Source organism: Equus caballus, chromosome 2, assembly GCF_041296265.1.
Source record: "Equus caballus isolate H_3958 breed thoroughbred chromosome 2, TB-T2T, whole genome shotgun sequence".
NCBI classification, from domain to species: domain Eukaryota; kingdom Metazoa; phylum Chordata; class Mammalia; order Perissodactyla; family Equidae; genus Equus; species Equus caballus.
Genome location: NC_091685.1, coordinates 105283339 through 105299651, shown reverse-complemented (window position 1 = coordinate 105299651; position 16313 = coordinate 105283339).

Here is a 16313-nt window from a genome sequence, read left to right as displayed (position 1 = left end):
TCAATTTTGTTACAAAACTAAAACTTCTCTAAAAAATAAAGTCTACTGAAAAAGAAAAACCCTATTTCAGGAAATTAGCCTTCTGTAAAGCAGTATACATTTATTTTTATTCAGGATTTATTATGTTCCAGGTAATTTTGTTTCTTCAATAATGTTCTTTAAAATGAGGTTATAAACTCTTTTATAGATATGAAATATAAGACTTGGAGATGATGATTTAATTGACAAAGTCAAGCAGGCTTAATGGAGAATGCTCATGGTGAGAGTTATGAATGTGTTGGATTCCAAAACCTGTGCTCTTCCAGGAGGTTCCTTCCTCCATCCATCCATCCATCCATCCATCCATCCATCCATCCATCCAGTAAACAACCTTTTTAGTGAGGAAAATTTTTATTCAATTTGCCATGATTAGTTGTACTTTGTTCAGATAATGAACAAATAATCCCAGAGCTTCTTGTCTTCTTTTTACCACTCAGCAAACTGTGCCATACATTGGGGGCAAAGATTGAGGGTAATAAAAATGATTGCATCTTTTATAGAATTTTTGTAGTTAACAGTTCACCCATACGTACGTATGTGAATACGGATAGGTTGTTAGGCATGAATCCAGTGTCATTTCCCATTCTACCTCATTTTTCCCCTAAGTTTTTATTGTCTTGAATAGGAAGTGAAACCTGGACATTATATATTTGTCAACGGAAATTTTTTCTAATAAAAATATGTTAAACTCTACCTTAATGTGGGGTCATTTGATTCATTGTTTAGAATAAATTATAATCACTTTGATTTCCAACATGTGCTGTTATGTGACAAAGGGTTCTTTTAAACTAAAACAGAGAGTAATTTTAGGAAAAAGATTGTTCGTATAAGTAATTTTTCCTATGTTAGTCTACTTTTTGTTTTCCATAAATCCAAGTTAATATGGGTAGTGCTCAAAGTAGAGAGATGATTTTAAGATTTATATAGAAATATTTTTGTGAAAATGGTAGATGCTGCAACTGCTATCATTTTATGGAATGATCCTTTATAGGATTTTATGAGAGCTTATCAGAAGTGAAAAGTGTGTATGAATATAGAGTGTATGTATGAGTTCTGTTTGCAAGGAGTTGAGTAAACTTTTATAGTCTTGTTTGGTTTATGCAAAGTCAAAGCAAACTAAAGAAACTGCCTCATGACTCCATTTGAAATTTTGAAGTAGACTTTATCTATTAGGGGTTTTATTCAGGATTTTAAATGCAAAAAGACTGTCCGATAACAAATACACTTTCTTTATATTTGATGCAATATGTTATTTGTTGATTTGAATGGTGTGGTTCTGTTAATTCATATTACTTTGTAGCTACAGCAGAGTGTTAGACCTGTCATTTCTTGAAATGCTCCTTTTTTATGAATCTGTTTTAAAACTTTTGAGGAAAATCAGTAGCCATCTTCTCACCCCTTCATTTCTCATTAATCCTAGTACTTATCTAAAATTATAATCTTTATAACAACCATTTTCAGCAAAACCCACAAATCAATCCTTCCCCTTTGCTCTTGTTTTCTGGTATCCAAGTGGCCCCTTCCTCTTTGCAGGAAGCTTTCTGTTGTTGCTTCTGGAGCTTTTACTAGGCTGGTCTTCAGACTTGCCTTCTCTAACTTGCTTGCTCCTTTTACTAAGGAAATGCATTTTGCTTAACCTAGTCCAGGAACAGGGCCCAGTGAAAAATGAAAATATAGACCACTTATTCAGAAATTATTATTAATTTCGTGAAGGTGGAAGCAGAGCATAAACCAAGTGCAGGGTCTTTCTAAGTGCGGGGTCTTGTGCAACTGCACACGCCGTGTTCATGACACTGGCCCTGGCCTAGTCCCTTGGCTGTTATGCCCTGGAACTTCCCTTCTTTTTTGATCCATTCTTACCCTAACTATGTCTTTCATTCCTGCACTCCAACTTCCTTTTTTTCCTCCTCTTAGTGTTGCCTCAGTGACTTGAGCTGCAGAAAATCTTACAGGCTGTCTTCCTAGTTTCCCAGAAGGAAGGTCAAAAAGAGCAAACATTTGAAAATTTTTTAAAAATAATTTTATCACAAAGCATCATGTAAGATATTATTGGTATTAAATTTTATTTGATAATTGAAGTAGTATAAGAATCCTACTATCAAATATTATATCATGACTTAGTTTTGTTGACTCACTGTACGATTAATTACTTAAAGTATGTGTCTTTTCAAAGCTTGGTTACATAAAAGTGAAAATTAGCTCATTTGACAACAGTGTCTATGAATGTGATGGCAGCAGTTCCAGAGACAACTTTTTAAAAATCAGAATGATAAATATTAATCTTTGTTATCACCGTAGAAAGGGCAGCTCCCGTCTATAAGTGTGACATCTTTTTCAGGATTAAAGAGTTTTTAGTTGCCCCTCCTCTCTCTGATCTGTGTCCTGGTATCCTCTGGGAATCATTTTCTTCATTTTCTCCTTTTTAAGTTGGTTTTGTCTTTCATTTTTCCGAGGGAACAGTAATTAATCTGATAACCAATTAGCTGGGCAAAAGGCACCACATCATCCACTTTGCTTCTCCCATCAGATAAATGGCATCTGCTTTTGTTATGCTGACTCTATAGATAATGCAACCTCTTCTAGTTTACTGGTTCTGTCAAAGGAATGCTTCAAATAGTGACAGTTACTAGTTTTGTAACTGTGACTAAATAATAGTTACCAAATTTCTGTTCCAGTTGGAAAGGAAGGTTTGGTGACTAGTATTTGTGGATATGAGGAATATTTCTGAACATTTTCCCCAAAGTAAAGTTGTATACTTAGTTGGCTAATTTATTTGTGCTTAGGCCCCATACTGGCTCTACCAGAGTTGAAAACATTGAATATAAAAATCTAGTAACTTTTTACACTATCTCTTATGCTAGGAGAATACTATAAGCAGCAGCTTATAGTAGCACTGACAAAACCAATTTATTCTCTATTTCCACTAAAAAATAGTTTAGATTTCATTTCTCTACTCAGAATTCTTAGTTCTTGTCAATGATTATCCTATCTTTAACAAAAGAGATCTGATTAAAACAATTTAATACTTTAGCTAAAAGACAGAAGACTAAGAAATATCTAGATGAGTAAAATATCAGTAATTAGTGTAGAATGTAATGTGTGCTGAGATCTGTAGAAATTTAGTTGTATAACAATTTGTTAAACGTTAAAATATACTTAATAAATAACCATATTGCATTTGATAGATCAATATAGACAAAACGTTAATTTTGGCTCCTGATATTACATCACTATATTATTGATATCACTTATTCTTGAACTGACTTTTTATAATACTATTTTCTCTTAGAATGTAAACTCTTAATGGGAGAGAAACAGTCTTCTATCTATAACAAGTAATTGAGTATATCCTATTTTACATTATCAATTATGACTAACCATTGCAAATTATTCTTATTATGATTTTCATTGGTTATTATTCATGAGTGCTTATGACTATTTTTCTGTAGTTATTTCATAGTAACTTGTATGCCTTCCACATAGGATCACACAGAATGTATAACTAGACCAATTTTCAAAAATTTCAAATCATATGCTACTTTTATCTGAATAGTTTAGATGGAATTGTGTGTGTGTGTGCTTTGGACTGAATTGTATTAACAATTGCCTCAGTTCTTTATTTGTTGAACTGTTGCATGTGAATAAACATAGTTCAAAATTTGAAGATGCACCTGAACTTCTATATGATAAACATTTATATTTTGTGAAACATAATACATTAAAAATCATTAAATACATGTGAATACATTAATATAGCAAAACCCATATATAAAATACAATAAATTTAAAAGTACATAAATATCAGAATGAAGAGCTATAGCTATACGGCAAATAACAAGAATAAGTTCATTACTGCATCTCAACTTAATTTTGAACTCCACAAACTAAAATCTATCAGTACATACTTGATTGTAGAATAAAGCAAATATTTTTATGGTTATTTTTTCTTAGTTTATTTTAGGGGGGCATGCATAGGATTAGGTTTGAAGCTCAGTATATACATATGTCTAAAGACAATTATGAAAATTTTTTAATAAAAATGTTTACCTACGTTTTGTTTGATTGACATACCATGTGTGAGTACTTTATTAGTAGCCCAACTAATTTTATTGGATGATTTTATAATCTTTTATATCTGATCAAATGGTATCACTGAAAATGTATTTACTGAAATTTAAATCATCTTAATGAAATGTGTATTCATAAGACATAGTATTATTCCCATAGGTTTAAGATGTTCTAATTTTTTTAGTGAGAAAACTTTAGCATTTAAAACCATGGTAAAACTTGTTATAGATGATACACTTTATAATTATGTTTAAGTGCCTTTGATGATTTAAAACAATTTTATAAAGTTCTTAAATGACAATTATCATTCTGCTTTAAATATTTTAATACATCGTTGTTCTTATCCTTGCAGGACACCACATGGTATGAGATGTTGCTAAGAAAAATTAAATTGAAGTGTCTTCAATATACAACTTCCATTTAAAGATTGCATAAAGATGGGCTTCCTAGTCATCATTTATTAAATAGGCCCATAAATAACATTAGGAAAATCCAGTTACTTATAAAAATTATTTCTTCACATTAGCTGCTCTTATATTTTGAATGATGCAGCTAAGAGGTGAGAAATATTTATAATAGCAGGTCATCAGGATAAAATAGGACAATGTAGTTTAATCACTTTATTTATATTTTTGAAATGCGCTTAATGGAAAGGATGAATAACTGCCTTGCTTCAAAATTAAATTTTATTGCCCTGACTGAGAGATTTGAGTATTAGCATAACATTCTATTTACGTGAGTTATGCTGTAGTTTTGTCACTTTTTACATTACAGTGCAGGGAATGCTACTGATTTATTGTTGCATTTTTAAAGGGCAATGCTATGCTGAAATCAGAGACTGAAGGAAGCTAAAAATCATATTTGTCAAAAACTCAGCCTTGACATGCTTCATGAGCACTAACTATTTGCCCTACTTATAGGGTTATATTTAAAAGTAAGCTAATCTAGCAAGATCAAATATGATTGATGTTTTCCTGTTTATTATTTTCCAATGTTTCATTTTTTTTGTTTTAAGATGGTTATAAGATACAAGATATATAAAGTTATGTTTAGGTTAGAGAATTCATAGCGCTTTCCATTTTCATTACACTCCTTTGAAGAGAATTATTTTCTGAATATTCAGCTTGGGTCCTATCAGCATCCACTATAATCAGAGTAATTTTTAAAATATCAAATGAATTATGAATATCATTTTCAGCTATGCAAGTGAGATGTTAAATGGTTGTATGAGGATTTGAATGCTATGGTCTGGTATATAAGGTAATTATCATCAATGTGAAAAACTTTCCTGCTTATAAATTGTAAGAGCTTGAGTACTTAAAACTATTATAAGATTATTTCTCAGTTGAATGACAGGAAGCAAAATCTAACTGACAATGTGTTATTTAGCCAATCATCTGGAAAAATTGGGAGTACATCTGTATGTTACTATTCAAAACCTTAGAAGAATGAATATATTTGCAGTCTACATTAAAATTAATTTCTTGATCCAAACTCTTAGACTCATAGAATGTAAGAATAATAACTATATTTGCTTAAGGTTTTGAACAAGTGTTTATCCGTAAATTTTAATTCTGATTGAAAACTTTAATATAAACAATATATTTTGATATATCTACAAATAAATTATACTTCTTTGATATTCCATACATCACAATGCAATTATCCAAGGTATATACAGACAAGAAGATATAGTGACTTGAGTATTTAAGCCATTAAGTGAGGAGGCAGAAGAACCATCCATTAAAGGGCAGCCCTATGTCAATAGATCCAATGATTGTAACCTTCCGGATTAACGTCATGAGAATTTCTGGTTTATCACAACTGTTTAGGCTGATGGGACTGGATATAGCAAATTGCACTTAGTAGAGTTATCATTCCATGGAACCTTTATTCCATCATTTGGGTCCAGAATGAAAATTAAGCCAAGATATGGTTTCTAATTTCACAGATACCTTAGATATTGTACAGCATGTTGGAAAAAATGATTTTGTGTTTGTTGTGGGGAAAATTTAAGCATTTATTGTTTCTGGACTTCAAAACACAATAGGGCTAAGAATGAAAAACATTGAATTAGTAAAGCTCAATCTATAATTACCACTTACACTAGGCAACGAAAATATTTTGTTGCAACTGACCTGAATAACAGAGTGGGATGGAAGGAAGAAAGCCTATTTATTTGACACACCAAGTGAAAACTATGAAACACAAAGGGGAAAAGCCAGTTTCATTGAGAATAAAATATTCATGTTGATAACTTACATAAAACAAAAGATGGAGTGTTTTCTGCAGGGAAATTACTTTCTTTGATGAGTTCCATTTATGCATGATGGAGTTTTAAATTTTTGAAAACCCCCTTGGTTATTTTCTCTTGCTTTCAATTCTTGTGTTTTTAATTTCAGACATAAATAGATGTAAAATTTTCTTGTTAAAAGCTTCTTACTCTGTTTAAAGTCGAATTTATAACATAAAAATAACCAGAATGCCTTTTTACAATGACGGTGATTAGGAAATCAATATTTAAGGCATCAATCTCATGAATTGCACAGTGAGCAGTGGCTCCACTCGTTTTGAAACTACCCAATGATAAAATGTGTCTTCATCTATTTTGCTCATTTTTAACATTGTTTTGTTTGAAGCATATTCTTGAGAGATGTCGAGTATTATATCTTCTAACTAGCAGCTTGAGTTTGGAAGCAATTTCATTTGAGTGAAACTTACTATATAATGACTTTTTTTGAGTAGCCTGCAAGCTGCATGTTAAGGTTCAAATATTTACTTCTTGAAGATAGAAAGGTATTGGTTTTACTCGGTAACGTAATATGGGAGGTTTTTTAGAAGCTGCACTGGCAAGTAAGGATTTGAATCTTACATGTTGCCTATCACCCTAATCAAAAGAGAAGGGAAAATAGAACATACTTCATCTCTAGAGACTTGGGTTCCAATGGGAGAACATCAGACTAGATGGGAAAATAAATATGTTGATCTTAGTATGTAAACTTATTTGTGCATCACAGAGTCACCATGCAATCCCACATTATTTCGAGGAGGTTGCTAGTATCAGACACATAAAGGGCTGGGACAAGAACGGGCCGGAGAATGAATGTTTGCAAGTTGATATTTATCAGCAAAGTGTTCACGGTGCCTGCTTGCATGAAATTGCCTGGTACATTAAGAGCAAATCTTTAGGGAAATGTACTTAGTAAAATAACCATAAACAAACCTCTGTGGAATTCCCAAGTGTGGTAAATAGACACCAGCACTGGCAGAAGGTCTGTTATTAGGATGGAGAGACTCTGCATTTGCTGCCTATGTGAAAATAGGTTTCAAATCTCTCCCAGTGGCCCAATTCTGCACTCTTGGACATCAGGAAGCTATCTCACAGATCTAGAAAAATCTAGTGATTGCAATATGTCTTGAAAGCTCAGAAAATATTGAACAAATTAATGATTACATACACACTATAATTTATGTGTATATATACAATGTAGACACAGGTACACACTCACATTTTTGAATGCTCATACAGAGTTAGATAATAGAGAAGCATGTGGATTCATAAAAGAAAAATATTTAAGAAATCAATTTTTGAATGTCTTTGCCTCTAAACTTGAGACAATGGTTTTGCCACACCGGTGTCCATTTGACAAATGTTTATTGATTGTTAGTCTTTGGAGATTTGAAGACAAGTGTGACCTATTTATACCTTTGAGAAGCTCACAGTTAGCTGAGGTAGACAGAGAATTCAATAAGCATTTTTATAGCTTAACATGGTAAATATGAGGTAACGACAAGTTGCTATGTAATGCACTTTACTCAGTCTAAGAAGTAAGAGGAAGGTTTTGGAGACGGTGACGTGGCATTGAATTCTGAAAAGTAAATGAGGGGAAGGTTGTGATGGGGTATGGGGACGTAAGGTGAACCAGACAGGGGAATGTGAGCAAACCTGAACTTAGAGCTCAGAGGCATACAAACAGTTCCATATTCCTGATCCAAGGCAGCTGGGGGCTGGAGAGAGCACTGATTGGGAGTCAGAGGTAGGACTGGGTCTTGGTGCTGTTCAACCACACCTTGGTGGTCTGTGCAAGCGCTCAACTTTTAAGTTTCATTTCTTTATCAGTACAATGTGTTTAGTAATACATTGTCTTCTAGGGATGTTGTGAAGATATGTTTTGTACATGGGGCGTATAGAGTAGGGATTCAACAAATAGTATTCAAAAAGGTTACAATTATCAACGTGACCTTAACCAGAGTTCCCAGTCTGGCTACATATTAAAATTACCTAGGGAATTTTCAAAAGTGCTGATGTCTGGATCTCAACCCCAGAGCTTCTGATTAAACTTGAGATGGTATAGTCCAGATATCAGACTAAAGGAGAATACAGGAAAAATAATAGAGAAATAATAAGAATCAGTAGCAAAAGGGGAAATAATTGGGAAAATGTGATCTTCTCCAGAGAAGGCTATATTAAAAAGTCTGCCAATATGCTAAGGGATAGAGTTTCTTCGTTCCATAGAACAGAGAGATTGCCACTGTTGGGTATGGTTGAGAAGCATTTCCAGGCTTCATCTGTTCCAAAGTAGTTGACTTTTGGGGGGCTAGCTAACAAAGACAGATCTTCTGCATTCTAGAAGTCTCTTGCAATATGGAGTGCATCAATTTTATGCTGTTTATTATGGTAGAATAAGTTATAGGTTTTAATTCCTTGGAATGGTATAAAAGGGACATGGAAGAGGTGATGAAAGAATCTAAGAGTACTGAGGATAAAGATTCTTAGAGCTTTTTAGAGTACTACAGTTTAATCTAGTTAATTAATATTCATCTCAAAAGAGATGAAGCCTTGCTTTAAAGATGTGAAATACAGTAAAAGCAATCCTGCCTAAGCCTTTAGCCACAGGTTTGATGAGCAACAATGATACTGTTAACTATATTAGGAGAAAAAGAAATCGGCCGAATTACAGCAGAAAGAAATTTAAATATATACTAGAGAAAGTGATGAGCTCAGTTTGAATCTTAAAACAATTTACTCCCTTTTTTTCTGGCCTATCATAAATAAGCCTTGATGTTCTACCCTGGTTCCCAGAGAAGAGATTGTGTGGTAGAATTTTATTTTCTAACACTGAACATTAAAGAAAAACCAAAAGAGGCAAAATTCTTTTAATAGATTCAGATTCTTCAGGTCTAAAGTTTATTTTTTACATGGAGAACAACTAAGCTGATATTTTGATTGTGTAAATAAAATACAATATGCTACGCTTTTGTGATTGTTATCTGAGACCTCCAGATAAATGAATTATTTTACCCATGTATTGTTTTTCCCATGAAAATACTTAGGCTAATTGGAAAATAATTAACTACATTTATTTCCTCCCCTTTTGATATTGCCAAAATATTTCCCTGTGAAATATATAATTGCTGAAATATTTCCCACCTAAAATCACTCTAGTTTCTTTGTGCCATTCTTGAGATAGAAAGACTTGAAATCTCATCATTGTCAAAAGAGATTTTATTAAAGATCTTCTTTAATTCAACACCACACTAAGCAATACCTATAAAGTATTTTAGGAATAGAAATTAAGGACCAGACTATACTTAGAGCTTATAAGAATAATCATTGGTGATATGTATCCATTTTTGCTCTTTTTCACAAACTCACATACTTGCAAACTTGTCTGGGTATGCTGTTTTCATTTTTGTGCTCAGCACTTACAAGTTCCCATTACAGTCTGACATTTGCTTCAGCCACGCAAGTGGACTGTTTTTATTGTTGTTATTAAACACACCCACTATTTTCATGTAAACAAATTCAATGATCACTTTTTAGTCCCCATCTTATTTAACTTCTCATCAGCATTTGATACAACTGAGGGTCCTTTATTGAGCCATTCTCATTGTTGATGTCCACTAGTCAAAGACCACCAGAAATACACCTGTAGTTGAGCAAATTGTGCTTCCAGCTGACAGCTGTCAGGATTGCCTTTTTCTTCCTCACTATCATGGTACCATATTCTCGTTGGTTTCTTTCTACCTCTTTGTTCCTTTTCAGTCGTCCTAACAGTATCTTCTTCTCTATATAATCTTTAACTCTTCATTTTACCAGGGCTTGTATCAGAATCATCTTTCATATTCTTCTACACTTCCTATGCAATTTCATTCATTTGTATTACTTTAATTGCTAGCTGATTTTTTCAGACAAGACTATTCTATGACTAAAAAATGGGTTAGAATACTACAGCCCATAGGTTAAGCCTGTTTTTGCCCTGGATATAAGATGGTTTTTATATATTTAAATGGTTGGAAAAAATCCAAAGATAAATAATATTTCATGACATAAAAATCATATATAAAATTCAAGTCACAGTGTCCATAGATAAAGTTTCACTGGAATCCAGGCGTGTTCATTTGTTTAGGCATTTTTTATGGCTGCTTTTTTGCTGCAAGAGTAGTGTTGAGTGGTTGCAGCAGAGAAAAGCCAAAATTATTTACTAGCTGTACCGTTACAGAGAAACTTTGCCAACCCCTTCTCTAAAATCATGTATTCAACTAACATTTGACATTTTCACTAGAATATTTTAGTCATCTTAATTATTTAAAGCAGAAATTGTATTCACTTCCATTCCGTACCATAAATCTCTCCCTTTCCTACTCCCGTCCATCTTAATACATGGGGCCATTGCCTATAGAGTTACTCAAAGCAGAAACCACAGTCATCCTTAATTCTGACCTTTTCTCTACCTCATATTTCTAATCCTTCTGGGAAATCCATTGTTTCTAATTCCTAACTATATCTCAAATAGGCTAGTCAGTCTCCATTTCTTCTGCCACCATTCTGTATCATACCACCACCATCTTGGTCTACTCAGTCTCCTTATTGGTTTCCTACTTGCATGACTAAGTAAGTGCCTGATCCATGATATTTTCTATCATTACATCTGGACTGTTTTCTTCATAGAAATTACCACAAATTTTTATGTAAATATTTGGGTTTAAATTCTATGTATTTATTTACCTATCATTTATCCAAACAGAGAAACTCTAAGAAGGTAAATTCATGCCTTTTAGTCCATCAGTGGACGTAAACACTTTGAACAGTGACTGGCATGAAGCAAGAAGTCAATAACTATTTTTTTTTAACCAGTGTCTAACTTGTTTAAAGACCACAAAGGCAGTAGTGTAGTTACTCTGTCCCACACACACATATGCGCACAGTCCATTCTTAAGGAAAAATTATGTGTAAAGTGATGCATATTCCAGTGGTGACGTGTTCATGAATCGAATACTCATCACTTTAAATTTGCACCACAGTTATATGAGAGGCAGTTTGCTGAGAAGGAAGAGATGATATGGACTTCATCTTGATTTAAGAATTAGCTCTTAGCTTTTGTTGTTGGTGATGGTAGTGATGATGACCTTTTTCCTAAACAAACAAAAGAAAACAAACAATTTACTTACATCATTGTGGTGACCCAAAAGCTGAATCAAAGTGCACTAGTCATCTGCTTGATAATTTGTTGTCAAGCATCAGTGTACACCATTTTATACAGGAAAGAACTGTCTAATTATTCTTATGTGGATTTTGAATAGGAGCTTAGAAACTCTTCCCCCATAATACTGAGGTAAGAATGTAGACTAACTGTAAATAAGCACTTTTTTTGTGTGTTCAGCAGTTGGAAGAAACCGCTGAATGGGTGAGTTAGGTTTCAGGCAGAACTAACATGGTGAAACGGCCATAGGATATGGCATGAAAAGGTCATTTGAGAACAGATTTTGTAAAGTAATAGGGAAAGAGGCCAGTCGGCGGGGCTTTGCAGATAAATTACCTGGTAAGAAAAGAAAGCAGTGAGTTTTCAGGAGAGAAGTGACCATAAATGGAATGGTAGACAGACGGAGGCTCAAATACAGCAGGAAAGGAGAGGGAGAGTTCTCTGTATTTGAAGGCAGAAGAAAAGAAAGTCACTAAAGTGGAAAAAAATCAAATTTGGCAGATTGAGGAAAACATAAGAACCGGATCACTCAGAAGCTTGTGACTTCCCAAGTTTTGAATAATAATTTGGATTTCAAAAAATATTTTTACATAATTTATATCATATGACCTTCACAAAAACTGTGTAACTCTAAGTGAAGTGAGACAGGTGGTTCTAGTCCCATTTCACAGATTAGGAAGCAGAAGCTAAGTGCCTAGGGTGATGCAGTGGGTTAAGTGACATAAGGCAGAACAGAAGTGTTCTCACGCCTACGTTTGTATACTTTCGACTATACCCTGTCAACAGTGTGGTGTGAATCTTTAAACAGGATGAGATCAAAATCTGTCGTGAGGAGAAGTATTTAAGGCAAAGATCCAAAAAAAGTAGTCTCTTTTTTCCCACCACTCACTTTAACTATTCTCACACTTGACTGAATTTCAGTAGGCCAGGAATGTAGAAAAACACGACTGTCATTAAGGAACACGGATGGCATTCATTTATTTTTTAAATTACTGGACATACACCATGCACCAAATGTTGGAGATACAATGGTAAGTAAAAATAGCCAAAATTCCAGTCTTAATGAGGCTCATTCTCTAGTGTAAAGAATAAGTTTTTAACCAAGTAACAAAAATAAATGTTTGAGTACAAACTCAAATACGAAAGCAGTGTCATCAGAAAGAATTTTACACGGGGCCTCATTGAGCCTTTAGAACCAGGAGATGTGAGCTTAGTGAGAGGATGACAATGGATAAACGCTAAAAGAGAAATAGGAGTGATCTATCTGAGAGGGAGCAGTCCTGGGGCCTTTTAGGAAGGCTTACATGTGAGAAAGTGTAAGGATCCAGCATGACCAACACAATTTTAGTTTGCTAATGTTTGTGTGCTTTGAATTATAACGAACATAGTAGAATTCTTTCTTCATTTTAAATAGTTATGTAAGGATATTGAGCCATATAATTCTGAGTCAACATTTTTCTCAAGTGATGGCTTAGAAATAGAGAATAAAATAACTGTTATAAAATATTAATTTCTGGTAGAAATATATACATGTATATTCTTGCAAAGGTCTCCAATAATGTTTTGCCCATGAGAAGCAATCATGAAGTAGCTATTAGCTAATTCTTTCAACACATATTTAGCGAAAATCTAGTAAGTATAATACGTACAAACATCTTTCTGAATGCTATTGTAAGTTTCTTATCCTCTAATGTTTAACCAAAGAGCAGCCAGGGCATGCTTTAAAGGAATTCCTCTTCCCTTGAAAAGGCCATTACCATATGTGATCACGTACTTATAATCTCCAGATTTATGCTGTCTTTTTTGCCTTAGCCTCAGGTAGGACAGGACAAAACCATTCTTTCAGTGCTGTAGTGATGAAAACCTTCTATATCTGTGCTGTCCCCTGTGGCACTCATAAGCTGCATGTGACTATTGAGCGCTTGGAATGTGGCTAGTGCAACTGACAATTGAACCTCTTATTTTATTTAATCTTAATTAATTTTAATTTAAAAAGCTACCCGTGGCTGGTAACAACTGTATTGGACAGTGACACTTCAGTCGGATTCAGGAAAAGATGTTGAGCTCCCACCACAATACTTTTGATACATTTGACATGAGCTTAATATTTCTTGTATCTTGTGGCCTGGATATAATTGAAAGAGAAGTTTTCTTGGTATAAGGGCGAACTTATCTTAAGGTAAAAATATAGGTGTGAACAGAAGCTCATTTTCCCAACTCACTTGGGGAATAACAACTGAACTTGTTTATATCAAAAAATCTGCCAAAACATGTAGCCAGAATTTCACAGAAAGTGATTTGTTTCAAGGATCCAAAAGAGTTAAAGTAAACAATTTTCTTTATGTTTGCCATTTGTGTAACAGTCATTTACAAAGAAATCATAAAAATGAATGAAATGAAATTACTTTTATAATAAACAACCAGAAAAATCCAGGGATCATATAAAGAAGATAGATGGAGATTAATGCATGGTCAGCCAACTCATTTCTCTCTATCACATACAATATTTAGAGTTTCAATGAGACATCCTTTCTCTCTAAAATATTCATATCTGAACGTGAATGCATATAATTGAATGTGTTTATTCAAAACATAGAATAAGAGTGTATATTTCTCTTCCACATTTGCACCATAGCCATCTTGTACTACTGCTTCAGATAACGTTACTGCCAATTTTCTCTTTTTTTGCAAAATTTCAGAGATATTTTATATATCCCTTCAACATATTTACTAAGTGCCTATTATTCTAGGCATTGTTCTAAGATCTGGTTTATTGTAGTGGAAATAAAAAACAGAATAAAAAATTCCTTAAGGAAATTATAGTCTGGGTCAGCCGCGGTGGCCTAGTGGTTAAGCCTGGTGCACTCTTTGACGGCCAGGGTTCAGTTCTCAGGCACGGACCTACACCACTCATCAGTGGCCATGCTGTGGTGGTGACTTGCATAAAAGGAGGGGAAAAAAGGGGGTGATCGACAATAGATGTTAGCTCAGGGCAACTCTTCCGCACCAAAAAAAACAAGAAGAAGAAGAAAAAGAAAAATTACAATCTAAGGGAAGGAAATAAGCAATCAGCAAAATAAATAAGTAAAATACATGTTATATTAAATAGTGATAAGTACCACAGATTTTTTAGAAGGATGTTAAAAGAGGAGAAGGCATTGAAGCAGGAAAGGGAATTAAGGGTGCCTCAGTTGGCGAAGGAGTTTACATTTTAAATAGGATGAGCAGAGAAGGACTTTTAAACTTTATTTTCATCAAAGACTTGAAGGTATGAAGGGAGCAAGACGTGTTTAGGCAGAGAACTGCATGTGCAAAGGCCTCAAGGTAGGAGCTTGTCCAGCGTCTTCCGGGAAGCAGCTTTGCAGTGTGGCTGAATCAGTGACCACAAGGCAGAGGCTCTTTGTGTCCAGTAACGAATATACCAATCAACTGATGAATCACAGTTATAGTGTTCTTTGTATTGTGTGTGATTCTTTCTCATCAAATATTCTGAGTCTCTAGCTTTAGAATAGGGCTTATATCTCTCTAGTATAGTAGTCCCCTCTTATCTGTAGGGGATGCATTCCAAGATGCCCAGTGGATGCCTGAAACCTCAGATAATGCTGAACCTTATATACAGTATGATTTTTCTTATATGTACACATCTATGGTAAATTTTAATTTATAAATTTAGGCAAAGTAAGAAATCAACAACTTCTCTTTGGCATATCTGAATTGCCAGCATACCTACTCTTGCACTTTGGGGCCATTATGAAGTAAAATAAGGGTCACTTAAACATAAGCACTATAATACCAGGACAGATCTGATAATGGATAGGGCTACTAAGTGACTACTGGGCCGGGAGTGCATACAGTGTGGATATGCTGGACAAAAGGATGATTCGTATTCTGGGAGGGATGGAATGGGATGGGGCAAGATTTCATCATGGTAGTCAGAACTTGGGCAATTTAAAACTTATGAATTGTTTATTTCTGGAATTTTCTGTTTAATATTTTTGGATAGTGGTTGATCATGGGTAACTGAAACTACGGGAAGTGAAACCACAGATAATGGGGGGTTATTGTACCTATGATCTCTATTAACTACGCATTAACTTCAAAAAATAATTGCATATTAGAGTCTGATTATTTCTCTTATGGAATATACTATGTAATACCTACAGAAATAGCTAAGCTGGTTTCTTCTCTAATGCTATTTTCAAAGTTCCAAATTCATTTTGTAATATCAGATTCTGTCCTCTGGTTGAGGATATAAGACAGATTACTTTGTAGTGAATATAGTTCCATAGAGAATTGTCAAAATATTAATTTACTTGATTATAATGACATTATAGTCTGTCATTATTTCTACAGAAAAAATAAAAGGCTTATGGAAGAGAACATTTCAATAATTTGGTTTATTAATGAGAACATCAAAGTCTAGAGAGGTAAAATGGTTTTCCCAAATCGCCCATGGATGGTGATAGTTACAGCTAGCATTATTGTGTTCACAATATGTGATGGCCTTTGTGCTAAATACTTTACAGGCACTATATAATCGTAATCCTCCCAACAACTCTGAGAGGTAGCCGTCATTACTATTTTACTAATGGAAAAACTGAGGGAAATAAGGAACTTCTTCAAAGACACACAGCGGGTGAATGGTACAGCTGGGAGCGCCTCGAGATCTTTATAGATACAGGGCGAGGAATGCCCTATTGGAAATGGGAGAAACAGAGAGGA